This window comes from Heterocephalus glaber, unplaced genomic scaffold (genome assembly GCF_053883595.1).
Source record: "Heterocephalus glaber isolate CG9 unplaced genomic scaffold, H.glaber_assembly_v1.0 deba00001532, whole genome shotgun sequence".
In the NCBI taxonomy this organism is placed as follows: domain Eukaryota; kingdom Metazoa; phylum Chordata; class Mammalia; order Rodentia; family Bathyergidae; genus Heterocephalus; species Heterocephalus glaber.
In genome coordinates, this window is record NW_028258330.1 from 34,269,784 (window position 1) to 34,285,044 (window position 15,261).

A 15,261-nucleotide genomic window follows, 5' to 3' on the forward strand; every position below is an offset into this window, starting at 1 on the left:
TTTCCCAGCATCATTTATTAAATAAGCTATCCTTCATCCTGTGAAGGGGTTTACTCCCTTCACATAACATAGATATAACATAACAGATAACATAGTTATGTGTTCCTGGAATTGTTTCTGCAAATTTTATTTTGTTCCATTACTCTACAAGTCTGGTTATGTCAATATCATGCCATATTTCTTACTGTAATTTGTAGTATATCTTATGTTTGGGATTGTGATGGCTCCTGCCTTGACTTTGTTGCTCAGAATGGCAGATGCATAATTTTTATGAAGCAGAGGTTTAGGCAACTCATTTTCGGCCTTTTGTTGCACCATAGTCATCCATAGATGTGTTTCTTGATGTGTCGCAGATGTTTCATTTAACATTATTTTCTCTCTTTGTTAGTATTTCCACTTTCATCTGTATCACTTCATCTGTATCACTTTCATCTGTATCACTTCATCTGTATCACTTTCATCTGTATCACTGTTATACTATGAAGTGTTTAGTTATGTTTTGTTTAAATATAAAATTGAAGACTGCTTGGTAACCATTTATTACAATGACTGAATTCATTGCCTGGTTGTTTAACATTAGGTAAGATATTGCCTGACCTCTGCCTGTGTGTAAAAATGTACCACCAACTGAGTGTTTAAAACAATAATCCTGTATATTTAACAGTTGTGGCTCAAAAAATAAAAATCATCTGCCTTTTAGTTTATGAGTAACCATCTGGCCAATATGTACTCACATAGCAGGACAATGAAATGATTATCCTGAAATCTTGTGAGGCACTGATTTTATTCATGAGAAATCCACCTTAAGTTCTCATCTAATCCTAATTATATTGAAAAGACAAAACCACTAAGAATGTCCCATTTATGCCTCAGTTCTTATAACATGAATATGGGGGAGGAACATGAGCATTCAGTTCATAAATGCTATTGTACTGGATTGCAATATAAAAATAGATTAAGTCTTTACTGTAAAAGCCTCTTTGCTCTCTATGCAGTCATATGCCCAACAGCTACCAGAATGTTCTAGCCTTCATATTTGCCATACAAAAGACCAACAAGAATCCTCGTCTTTTACCCAACATATCTCTGGGATATGAGTTCCATAATTTCATTTTTAGTCACTGGAGGATGTTGGAGAGTTCTCTCATTTTCCTCACTGGACAGAATGAGATCCCTAATTACTCCTGTAGGAGAGACAGCAAGCCTGTAGCAGTGCTAACAGGAACATCATGGGCAACTTCTGCTCAAATTGAAACCCTTCTGGAGCTCTACAAATTTCCACAGGTGAGGATGAGTGAAGTGGGGAAAGATGAAACCATGTCTTTGTTGCTGACATTATTGGGTGCCTAATCAGGGTGGAAGAAGTAGCTCAGTTAAAATACATCTTCACAAGTATGTAATTTCAATGTGTAAGTACACAGAGACTTAATTGTTTGCTCACAATTTCCTTGTCTATAGCAAAAAATAGAGAAAGATGAAAACAAAAATGTTTCCTACAAATTTGTTTGATTAGTTGTATTCTGAAAAGCTTTTGAAAAGTGAGATAATTAGAAAGACTGGATGAATAGGTATCTTCCTCTAGCCCTTCCAGTTGTTACTTAATATTCTCCAGGCATGAGGTTGTGCTGTGAGTCAATGCTCTTAAATTCCTTCCAATTTTCTTTCCTTTTAGATTACATTTGGCTCTTTTGATCTTATGCTAGGAGACAGTGGACAATTTCCTTCTGTCTACCAGGTAGCCCCTAAGGACACATCTCTGGCCCTTGCTGTGGTGTCCTTGATGGTTCATTTCAGCTGGATCTTGGTGGAACTGGTCATTATGGAAGGTCAGAAGGGTCTTCAATTTCTCTCAGATGTCAGAGGAGAGATGGACAGAAACAAAGTCTGTGTAGCCTTTGAGAAAATGGTCCTGACTCCTCTTGTGTCATATGTAGCATTTGCAAAGGAACACATTATCCTGACCAAGAAAACATCACAAGTCAACGTGGTCATCATTTACTATGACACTGATATTCTAAATGATGTAAACTATAGTATAGGGCAATATTTACTAACAGGCAATGTCTGGGTCACAAACTCACAATGGCATGCTGATATAACTGGGAAAAATTTCATACTTAATTCATTCCATGGAATTCTCATTCTTTCAAACCACCATGAGAACTTTTCTGGTTTCAAAACTTTTGTTGAAGAGGCCAACCCCTCCAAATACCCAGAAGACTTTTACCTCACTGTGTTTTGGTTCAATAATTTCCACTGCTCATTTTCTGATTCTGACTGCTCACTAAAGGAATGTACACCCAGTGCCTCTGTGGCATGGCTGCCTGTGAATTGTTTTGACACAGCCATGACTGACAGGAGTCACAATGTACACAATGTTGTGTATGCTGTGTCCCATGCCCTCCATGAGATGCTTCTTCAACAAGCACAATGGCCACCACTGGGAAAAAAAGAAGTGATGGTGTTTGCCCCCTGGCAGGTAAATCATCTTTTCTGTAGTGGCATGCAATGATATCAAAGTGCCTATTTTAAGTTATTACACATGTTCTTCATCAGAGAATTTTGAAACAGTTTATCCAAAAGAAAAAGTGATAACACACCAGCCCATTTTTCAAGAGGTAAACATTGAGCTGGATAGAAATGGCCACTTAGCAAGAAGGCTCTGACATTGTAAAAATCAATATGAGACAAGTTCTTTACTTTTGTCTAGAGGCTGTCAGTGCCCATATAGATAAATATTTATTATAGAATCTAAATATTCTCTATGAACTTCTTAAAGGGGAACAGACCTTGTAATCCTTGAATTTAAATGGTGCTAAACACTATATTAGATATACTATCTTTAATTTATCACTCCATGGTGCAGTATCTTTGCTAGTGAGAACTTCATTGTGCAAGTACTGCTGTGTGAACATGGAGAAACAAAATTAATAAAACATCCAATACTAATTTTTTCTAACATCCAGGAAAACTTTATTTAAATAAGCTTGGATAATTTTTTTCTCCTGAGATTGATTGCCTTTTTAGGAAACTATGATATTATATCCTCCATAATATTTTATTTATTCTACTTTATTAAATGCCAGTGTAAAACTTGCATTATGAGTTAAAGATTAAAGATTACTGCATTCCCTAATTGATTTTTCTCTTGATCATGAAACCCTGTTTACCAGAGGATGATGTGTCTCTTTTAGCTCCATCCCTATCTGAAGAACATCCAATTTAACAGTCCTGCTGGAGACCAAGTGAATTTGGATGATGGAAGGAAACTGGATGTAGTATATGACATTCTCAATTTTTGGAATTTTTCCAGAAGGCCTTAGACTTAAGGTCAAATTGGGAACATTTACCTCACATGTTCCACGTGGACGACAATTGTCTTTATTTGATGATATGATCGAGTGGGCTACAGGAATAACAGAGGTATGTTAGATATAATCAAAATGCACTTCATTAAAAACAAATACTCAAAATATTGTTGTAGATTTTGTACCCCAAATTTTTCTCAGGAAATGGGAAACTATGGCAAGTGAATATTTCAAATTTCAATTTTATCAATTTTCTCATTTATTAGCCTTCCAATGAATTTGTATGGAATATAGATGTTTAACTATATTTTATAAATATTTACATATTTTATATTGTTAAATACGACATTTACACACACACACATATATTATTTGTACATGTATACAAATTGTTTTTTTCTCAAGCTCTGTAGGAGTGGTAAAATTCTAAAGATTCATCATGTATTTTTTCCTCAGACTCCTCACGCTGTATGCCATGAGAGTTGTCATCCTGGATTTAGGAAATCCCCTCAGGAGGGAAAAGCTACATGTTGCTTTGATTGCAATCCTTGTCCAAAGAATGAGATCACCAATGACAATGGTAAGAGCTTGTTTTAGGGACAAATATTCCACGTTCATTTTGTATTCATCCCATCAATCCAAAAAATTGAAAAAAAACTTGCAGAGCACAGCAATTACAAAATTCTTTCTTCTGTTACATGGAAATTTATTTCTTCTATTTAGTACTATTATCTCTTTAAAGACACATTCTCTGTCCTTTGCACTGTATGTACTCATAGATTCATGTTTTCTTTCCTTTTTTATGTTTTCTTTTCCTTTTGACATTGGTGAGAATTGAATCAAAATGTGCCTTCACCCTGAGCTGAATCTCCATCTCTTTTAATTTTGAAATTTTAAGAAAAATATTGCTAATTTTCACCAGCATGTCTTGAGTTTCAGATTAGCCTGGATCACTGGTACACAAAACTTTTCCAGGCTATTATGATATGTTTTTCCAGACCCGCTGAAAGCATATGTCCTCATGAGAACCCCTTTTTCTCACCCCATAGTCTCTGAGTTCCATCATCACCATGAAGCTTAACACAGAGCATTACTAAACAATAGATATTCACATGATTTGAAATGTCATTTTGATTACATTGCAGATGAAGCTCCAGCATATCCTTATTTCTGAAGATGTAGGACTTATCTAGACAGAAAGCAGGTGCTCCCAGAGATTGTGTTTGGCTTTAGATAGAGATATGTCTCTGTTGTACAGCATGCTTATAGTACAGTATGACATCAGTTACTAGGATGTTATCCCTGCTCTCCTAGAAGTCACACATCCTAAGGGGAAATAACACATATCATGAAACATAGTTTGTGCCACAGAGCTGTAGGATGATATGCATTCAGTCTAAGGGATTTAATGAGTGATGATATCTGTATTTTTCAGAGGAGTAGCATTTGTATTCTAGTTTTTTCACAAAGTGTGTCCCAACATTTACTTGTGTACAGAATATCATTGGATTATACTAGTGCTCTGCTCACCAGTCAGTTAATCCCATGGTGAATCTATAGCTGCACATGCAGTTAGGAGGGAGCCTGATCAGAAGAGCCGGTTCACAGTGGGTGTGACCTGGGAGAGCACATCTCCCTTCCAGGTGTTCTCTCTCTCTCTCTCTCTCTCTCTCTCTCTCTCTCTCTCTCTCTCTCTCTCTCTCTCTCTCTCTCTCTCTCGCTCTCTCTCTCTCTTTCTTCCCATGGGTTGAGCAGCTGTTCTTTGTCCTGATCTTTCCACCTGCCATTTCTGCCTTTAGCTCACTATGGACTGAAACCTGAGGCAAAATAAAATTCTCCTCCTCTAAGATGTCCATGTTGAGTGTTTTGTGCCAGGAATGAGAAATTGACTCATTCAGTATTATACCAAAAAGAAGTAGGGTGGCATAAATTCTTGTTTGGGATTAGCAGAAGTAGTCAAAATGGCAAATTCCTTTTTGTGTATTATCAAAAAGGCTGAAAATGAAATTCTACAACCTCAATATGAGAGTGAGGATTGAGACATTGTATAGAAAAATTATAGAATTCTAATACTGAAAAATTTTGCATACCATAAGTATGACTTTGGAACCATTTGATTTGATGAAAAAACATGGCCTAGAAGAATCATCTTTCTAATTTGATTTTGTGGCTGACATGTGTTTTGATTTTGTAATCTTAGTATATTTCAAATATGCTTTGAAACATATCTAGACTAATGATGTACCATATAGTTAATTTGGGTATGTACTCTTTATAGGGTTTGAGGATATGGTACTTTTACATAATTTTTATGTGAATATATAAAGAACCATGCATCTAGCAATATCAATTTGTTAATTCTTTTGGGTTATGAATAGGAATTCTCAACAATTTGTTTCTTACACAATAGTTTGAAATGCAAATTAATAAGTATCTCTACTTGAATATATGACTTATCAAATTTTGGGAGCTGAAGCAAAATCTATTTTTAGTGACAAATACATATTTTATAGTATATATACTTATGTGATACTAATTAATCAGTGAAAGCCTGGAGTTCTGCATTTGAAATATTTTTACAAATTAGATAAAAAAGTGCAAATTGAACCAAGAAATATGACAGGAAACAATATAACAGGAATGATCAAGAAATTGAAACACAAATAAAAAGTAAACAAAATCAATGTTGACTCTGCTAAAAAAATGACAATAATCAATAAATTTGATGAAGGTGAGAAAGACAAATTTCAAAAAAAAATAGTGTGACTGAATAGTGTGTCATTTATACAGGTATAGAGGAAATTTTCCTTGTGAAAATATAGTTTAGTATTCCACATCAATCTGTTTCTAATTACTTGAAACTCACAAACTACAGAAAATGTTAGCCAAAGAGTTCTTCAAAAAATAAAATAAATTGACAAAACGCTGTCTGGTAACCAATATGAGTCCATTTATTTTCCTAAAACTTTTATGTGGATTAAGTTTAAAATTTTAAAGATCCCTATCTAACCAGTTATACCATCCACAGTATATCATCCATATTATACACATGAAGGAATTTGTCAGCATTGTGTTGAGATACTGCCTGCCTATGTTATTGTGCACAATGTATAATAGCCAAGATAGGGATTCAGTCTGGCTTGCTATTAGCATGATAATAGATAAATAAATGTAGTATATACACACAATGAAGTAGTCAGTCATAAAGAAAAATGCAATCATGACATTTTCATGAAAATAAGGAGACTAGAGATCCTCAAGTAGTAGAAAATAAGCCAGGCTCTTTAAGAGAAGTATTACATGTACTCCATAATATGTGGAATCAAAACAGATGGCATAAAAGTGAAAGGGAGACTATTTCTAGAGAAGGGGAAGGAAATAAGTAGGAGGGAGTGTAATGGAGGATAAGACAGGGAAAAGAGATATTCTGCACAGGTAGAAAAATACTACATTGAAACCCAGTATTAGATAAAATTAATAGGCACAGGTATCATAGAAACATATGCTATGAGAATTCAAAAGGAAAAAGTGTACTAGAGTATAATGAACAGAGGCAGGAAGGTATCTTAATAGAATGCTGACTAATTTCTTCATGTATGTACTATGGATGGTATAACTGGGTATCAACACATTTAACAGTGTGATAATGCTGATTTATTTAAATACCTTCAGAAAAAGTGAAAAGTGAGAAAATAATCTATGTTGAGGAAAGCTTAAGAAAAAGGGATATTTATACACAATGGAATACTACTCTATAATAAAGGATAAACTTGTCAAGAAATGGATGCACCTTGTGACAATATGTTAAGTGCATTAAATCTGACATTGAAGCATAAATATTGAATAGATTTTCTTCTATGAAAGGCACAATATATAAAAAATAAATTACAAGATAATGAACAGGAAAACAGAGAGAGAAACAAAGTTATTGTAATCCATCAGGGACAATTTATCAGAAAGCATTTGTTAATTTAGAATAATACTCTTATATGTCTTACTTTTTTGCCTATTAGTTTGCTTGTCAATCTGTATATACACTAATTAACTGTGTAAAGACTTACAAGATAAATGAATTGGATACTGGTACACTAAAAGGGGAGTGGCATGGAGGGGAAAATAAATAATATGTGTTCTGTACATGTACCAATTCCTTACAGTGAATGTATTCATTATATACTGCAAATGTGTACAAATTAATATTTTTAAAAAGAAAGAAGATCTACATTATGTTTCTTTTCTTTTTTCCAGATTAAATTTATTGGTACATTTTAGGTATAAAATAAAGTTACATTCATCATTGGGATCTTGTACCATTACATGAGTCTCTTGGTTCTTATTTTTTTCCCCTTACCTTGCCCTCCCTTCACCCCCTCCACCCTTCCCTATTTGCAAAGACCTTGCTCCCATTTTTTTTCCTCTTCTCATATTTTTGCTTTCCCTTTTTTCCCTTCCCCTACCCCTACCAATTACCCTGCTCTTTTAGACCTTTTCTTCCTGTTGCACGATATCAGTTATATTTTTTAAATTACAATATTAAGATCTAGGAGACATTACCACAGATTTTACAGAATTTAAAAAGGTATGGAAAGCATATTACAAAAATCTTTTTGAAATAAATTTGACAACTTCTAAGAAGTAACTTGGAAGACAAATTAATGAAATTAACTCTGGAGGAAATATAAAATTTGAATAGCACCTATTAAAGAAAGTGTATTCCTAGCTTGAAAACCTACTTATACGACAACAGCAGGCTCATAAACATTTTAACTGATCAATTATATCAAACAAAGCAGAAAAAAGAAGGAACACTTCTCCCCTCATGTTAGGAACTCAACATTGTGCTAATCCTAAAACTGGATAAAGATAATAGAAGAAAAAAGTATGAACATAGATAGAAATTTGTTTAACAAAACACACTATTAGAAGTCAGATCTGGCAGTATGTAGAAAGTGGTTTTGTTATAGGGATGGCAGTGTTGGTTCAGCATTGGAAGATACACCCCCAAAAGTCATCATTTTAACAGAAGAAAGGAAAAAGCCATATGATCCTGTCACTAGTTGGAGAAAAAGTATTGGACTAAATTCTACAGCTGTTCATGGTAAAAGCTATCAGAGGACTGGAAGTAGAACAGAAACTTCTCAATAGATTAAAGACATGTACTCCATAATTCCAGGGAGCACACCTTATATGAATGGAGAAGATACAATGCCTTCTTCTTAACGTGGGGAACAAGGGCAGATATGCTTACTCTTTATCTGTCTGTTAAACTTTGAAACCTAGGTCCCACCAAAGTAGTCTGGCAATAAAATGACACAACTAGGATAGGATTGGCACAGCAGAAGCAAAATCTTTATATGTAGGTGAAATGATCAGCTACAGAGAAAATACTAAGAAATCTCTAGGAGCCCTTAGAACTTGTACTTGAATTTAGCAGTATTGGAAAACACAAGGTATATATAAAAATTCAGGTCTGTGTATACTTGCTATAAGTGCAGAATGGGATATTGAAACTTAAAAGTTATGTAGGAGTACAAAGGACCCAGAAAAGTTAAAAACAAAAACAAAAACAGTGTTGGAAGATGTTTCGTACCTAATTTTATCTTTGTAAATAGGAAGGAATGGAGGGTTTGAAGGGAGGGCTGGACAAGGGCGAAAAATCAGAACCAAGAGAGACTATGTATAGGGGCAAATTTCCAATGATGAATGTCATTATATTGTATACCTAAAATGTACCAATGATTAGAATGAATAATCGAAAACATAAAATAGGAAGAAAATGTCCAAAGGGGTAGGGGTAGTGGGAGAGGCAAGGGAAAAGAAAGAAGGGAAAGGAAAAATGATGAGAAATGGAAAAAATGGAAATAAAGTCTTTGTCAATAGGGAAGGGTGGAGGGTATGAAGGGAGGGCTAGGAATGGGGAAAAAATAAGAACCAAGATGCATTATGTAAAGGTACAATTGCCAATGAGAAATGTAATTGTGTTGTATACCTACAATGTACCTATAAAAGAATTTAATTTAAAAAAAGACTTCTAAAGCTACAGTAATCAAGGCAGTGTTGCTGTAAGGAAAGATATCATTTGAATAAAACAGAGAATCTAGAAATAGAACCACACATATATGGTCCACTGAGTTTTGAAAGATTATTTAACATTAGCGTTTTATAGACTATAAACTCAATTCAAGAGCCGAGGAAGAGACAGTGTTTTCAGCAAATGGCACTAGAACACCTGGTATCGATATATAAAAAATTAACCTCAACCTTTCTTTTCAATACATGAAAATAACTTGAAGGGATTCATGAACCTAAATAAGAAAGCCTAAAATTATAAAACTTTAAGAAGAAATTATAAGGAAAATATTTATGAATTCAGGGTAGGCAAGAACTACCTAGGATCCAAAGACATGATGTATAAAAGAAAAAAATTGATAAATGAGATTCCATCAATATTTAGAACTTTAAATGACATCATTAAAATGAAAAGTAATCCTTAAATAGACCATATTTCCAATGCATATAACCTATGACCAGAATATATAAAGAACACTTACAGCTCATTAATAGACAACCCAATTAAAATGTAGACATAAGAAGATGATAAATCCCAGTATAGGGCTGGAATTTAGCTCAGTGGTTCCACTGCCTGCTTTGCACGCACAAGGATCCGAGTTCAATCCCCAGTACCAAAAAGAAAAAAATAGTAGCCAGTATAGCACAAGAAATGTTGTGAAACTCTAGAATCAGAAAAATGATAATCAGTACAATAATAAGAATGAATTATACACTCATTAGAGAGATGAAGTTCAAAGTTTTAAAAGCCTTGTCATGACTTTTTCTTTTTGTTGGATTCTTCCCCTTTGCATTTAATTTGTCATGCCCAATGGATTCATTCTGCTGGGTTTCCTGGGGTTGTGATCCTCATTGTCTTTTCCTAGGGTATTGCGTAAATATTTTTGGAGTGCTGGTTTGGTATTCCTAAATTTTCTGAGGTGCTCTTTATCATGAAAGTATCTTATTTCTCCATGAATTTTGAAAGACAGTTTTGCAGGGTACATCAATCTGGGTTGGAAGCTGTTTTCTTTTAGGGCTTGAAATACATCACTCCAAGCTCTTCTTGCCTTGAGAGTTTGCATTGAGAAGTCTGCTGTGATTCTGATGGAATTTCCTTTGTATGTGATTTGTTTCTTTTCTCTCACTGCTTGTAGAATTTTGTTCTTCTGCTGGATTTCTGGAATCCTATTATATGCCTATGTGTAGTTTTTTTGTTTTTGTTTTGTTTTGTTTTTAAGGCTGGCTGGAGTCCTAAATGCCTCATTTATCTGTATGTGAAGTTCTTTTCCCCTCCTTGGGAAGTTTTCTGTCATCACTTCTGTGAAGAGTTTTTTATGTCATCTGCACTCTCTCCTCTTTCTTCATTGACTCCAATCTGTCTTATGTTATTCTTCTTTGCATCGTCTAGCAGCTACTGGATTGATTTCTCATGTTCCTTTACAATTTTAAAGTAATTTTTATTTTCCTCCTCACTAATTGCAATCTTATCTTCTATATGTGAAATTCTATCCTCACATTGATTCATTCTGCTGTGCAGACTTTCAATGGAGTATTTAATCTCTTGGAAATCTGTTTGTGTCTGCTTTATGGATTCCATTTGTTTCCTATGTTGGGATTCTATCATGTTCCTCAGATCCTCTATTTTTCTTATCTGTGTTCTCTCTAGATTTATTAATCATGTCTTGCACCATGAGCACAATCTTTGCTGTTATCTGAGTAATTATTTCTGATTTCATTTTTCCCAGATCCTCTTTTGTTGCCAGTTCATAGAGTCCAGGTGGTTGAGTATCAGATTGTTCCATCTCGTTTCCCTTTGGGGTTGCTGTAGGTGATCTGGAAGTCTGTTGCTGAGGCTTGTTTATGTGTTTTTGCATTTCCATGGGGCGGGGGTGCTTCTGGTGCCCACAAGGCTCACCTTCTTTGTCCTCGAAGCTTGGGATGGCAGCAGGGGAGCTTCCTTCTGGCTGCTGGGACCATCTGAGCCTCTCTGCCCCAGGAGCCTGGGATGGAGGCCAGGAGCTTCCTTCCGGGTGCTGGGACTGGCCCAACCCCTCTGCCCTAGGAGCCTGGGATGGAGCCAGGGAGCTTCCCTCCAGGTGCTGGGACCAGCTGAGCTTCTCTGCCCTAGGAGCCTGGGATGGAGGTGGAGAGCTTCCCTCCAGGTGCTGGGACCAGGTCACCTTCTCTGCCCTAGGAGCCTGGGATGGCAGCGGGGGAGCTTCCTTCTGGGTGCTGTAATGGGCTGAGCTTCTCTGCTCCAGGAGCCTGGGATGGATGCAGGGAGCCCCCCTCCGGGTGTTGGGACTGGCTGAGCTTCTCTGCCCTAGGAGCCTGAGATGGAGGCCAGATGTACATTATGTTATACACAGCTGATAATGCCATTACAAAAAGCAAAGATTTCAGGCCACTTTCCTTTGGAAACTAAATTGGAGTATTCTATTCCAAATTTAGACTTACATTCTGAGGAGGGAACCCATGTCCAAATACAGTCTATGAAATATAAGTTATTGCACTACTTCTTTGAAGAGAAATAATATCAATTAATGAAGAAAAATATACTAAAGGTGAAATTATTTCCATGATTTACAAATAAACAAAAACAACATTTAATAAATTAAGACTATGAATAAACTGTTTACATCTCATATGTGACATTTATACAACCCTAAAGTAAACCACACATTTTGTGGTTAAGTTTTGAAAGCAAAAATCAGAGTAGAATTTTTCTTGTGATCCCTTCTACCGGACAATATACTATATGTCCCTGCTGATACAACACATTCAGAAACACATATAAATGTAATCATGTACTGGGAAAGTAGATTATTATTTGAGATAATTTTCTTATGGTGCTAGTGTGTAAGTATAAAACCCACATAAATTAACAATTGAATTTAGTGCTGATGGAACATAAATTAAGGTGAAAAATAACCTATCTCTGCAGCTCAGGCATTAATTATTCAGAGATTATATTATACAAATTAACAATTATTGAACTATTAAATAGAGATAAAGCAATAAGGGTTCTGAAAGATACCACATTTAAGTATCAAATAATTTCTACCAATAAAACTAAAGCAATTGGTTGAAGAAAGCATGTTCATGAATGACATGATCATCAACGGAAAGATGGTAGTGTTTTACAACTGGTTCTACAGATTCAATCCAATTGTTATACAAATTCCAATACATTGTTTTTCATGAAATCCATAAAGTTTGTTGAGGTTGGAGAACATAAACTAGTGGGCACTATGTAATATTCATCATATCCCTAGAATGTAGTAAATTATTTTGGTTTTTCAAGTGGTTGTTCATTGAAGAAATCTAGAAAGCATGACTCATAGAAGTTTGCTATAGATAGGTATATATTTTAATGCATATTGAAAATAGAGAACTATAAAAAAGGGCAGTATTAATTGAAAGATACTAAATATAACATGCCTTTTCTTGGTGTCTAGAAAAGCAAATGAAAATCAGGGCATGTTGATGCACACCTGGAGTCCCAGCATTCTGGGAGGCTGAGGCAAAAAGATTCCATATTTGTGTGCAGCCTTGATAGTGTTGTGACTAAACAAGATTGTATTTCAAAATTTTTTTAAAAATTAAATGGCTGGGGATGTAGCTCAGTACAAAGGTCCTGACTTCAGTAATCAGGCCTAAGAAACAGAAGAAAAATTTTCAAAAGTAAAACAAAGAAGAAACAGAAAGAAAATAGCACAATTTGGCTCAAGAAGTCCTAAGAACTTCTGTGAATGGCTGAATGAATGGGAGAGAAATAATGAACTTGAACTAAAATACAATTTGATGTTCTCAGTAGATATGGAGCAGTGTATGAAATGCCCTGATGATCAGTATGCCACAATTCAGCAAAACCACTGCCTCCAAAAGTCTGTGACTTTCCTGGCACATGAAGATCCCATGAGGAAGATTCTGGTTGGCACTGCCCTGAGTCTCACTGTCCTCACAGCTGCTGTTCTTGAGCTCTTTGTGAAGTACAGAGACACCCCCATTGTCAAATCCAACAACCGGGCTCTCAGTTACACCCTGCTCATCTCCCTCATCTTCTGTTTTCTCTGTTCCTTACACTTCATTGGTCATCCCAACACAACCACCTGCCTCCTCCAGCAGACTACATTTGGAGTTGTGTTTACTGTGGGTGTTTCCACTGTCTTGGCCAAAACTATCACTGTGGTTCTTGCCTTTAAGGTCACTGCTCCAGGCAGAAGGATAAGGCAGTTGCTGGTATTGGGGCACCTAACTACATCATCCCCATCTGCTCCCTGATCCAACTCACTCTCTGTGGCATCTGGATGGGAACAAATCCACCCTAACTTGACACAGATGCACACTCTGAACATGACCACTTCAGCAACAAGGGCTCCCTCACTGCCTTCTACTGTGTCCTAGGATATCTGGGCTCCCTGGCCCTGTTGAGCTTCACTGTGGCTTTCCTGGCCAGGAACCTGCCTGACACATTCAATGAAGCCAAGTTCCTGACCTTCAGCATGCTGGTGTTCTGCAGTGTGTAGGTCACCTTCCTCCCTGTGTACCACAGCACCAAGAGGAAGGTCATGGTGGCCATGGAGGTCTTCTCCATCTTGGCCTCCGGTGCACAGCTACTGGGCTGCATCTTTGCCCCCAGGTGCTACATTATTTTGTTAAGATCAGATAGGAATTCTCTGCATGGGTTCAGAGATGAAACACATTCTGGGAAAAAGAAATTTTATTAGTTAGAAAAATACATAATTCCATAATTTATATGGTGCCTCTAGGGCAACTCTGCAACATTTTTGAGTTAGTTATTAGATTAAAACATGAAGTTTACTTGAATAATCAACTGCCTCTTACTTTTTTCTAGAATAATCTTAATGTTACTGACATCTCAAAGAATCACCTTTTCACTTTGAATTTTATTTTGGAAATTTCTTGTTTCATAAATTGTGTGATAAATTCTCATAGTTTTGCTTAAGTTTGATTATATTTCTTGCTTTTATCTTGTGTTCCACTTGTCCTTTTCAGAGATATTTAATTAATTATTTACATTGTAACTTTTGACTGGAGATTATTATACTTCAGAACTCTCTAATGTATTTCATTATGTTTTTTACTTCTTGAGCATTAGTGTGCCTCAAATATCCTGATTAAACTTTATTTGGGTAACTGGGTTATTATTTCCTTGTTACACTTCCCTGTAAATCTTTCTGAAACCCTTTTTTCAGACTTTCCCTCTCTTGCTGTGCTAAGAATCCCGTCATTGACTGATCAAATGTGATATCAAATACTCTTTCATTTAAGATGTCAATGAATGGAATCTATGTGTTAAATGTAGAGTTGTACAGTTACTTTTCATATTAATGGTTGGCTAAGGCTTTCTATTTGTCTTGTTTAAATATCCTTTCTTAATGTTAGACTTGTGTCAACATGTCTATCTTGTCTTGCATATATTAACACAAATTATTCTACACAATATTTTTCTCATATTTATTCTTGAGTTTTTTAGAACTTGTTAATACAAACGGAAAAGATTTCAATTCTGATTTTTACTCAAAAATAACCATGAAAGGTAAAGATTGGAAATTTTGATTCCATTCAGGACATTGAGGCAGCCAGGTCAGTACAACTAAAGACATTCATAAAAGAGGCCTTCTGAGACTCTTTTAGAAAGAGGCAAAAACAATGAGATGAGTGTGTTCCAAGTGTGGTGGAGTGTAGGGGGGAAATTAAAGCAAAGTGGTTTTTACTGTAATTTTTAAAAATGTTAGCATTCATTATAACTTAATTACAATGTGTGAATTGGAGATTATATGTGAAATATAGAGTGCGTTAAAATATATATACACATTTTAGGAAAAGAAAAATTTGTGTAAATATTTTAATACTACATTCATTGAGATATCATAAG

The 15,261-nt window shown here is 35.5% G+C and overlaps 1 pseudogene; it reads left to right on the top strand.

The window, feature by feature from the left end:
* LOC101697489 (vomeronasal type-2 receptor 116-like) overlaps nt 1–14,089 on the top strand; it is a 35,829-nt pseudogene extending 21,740 nt beyond the window's left edge.
* The last annotated feature ends 1,172 nt before the right edge of the window (nt 14,090–15,261 follow it).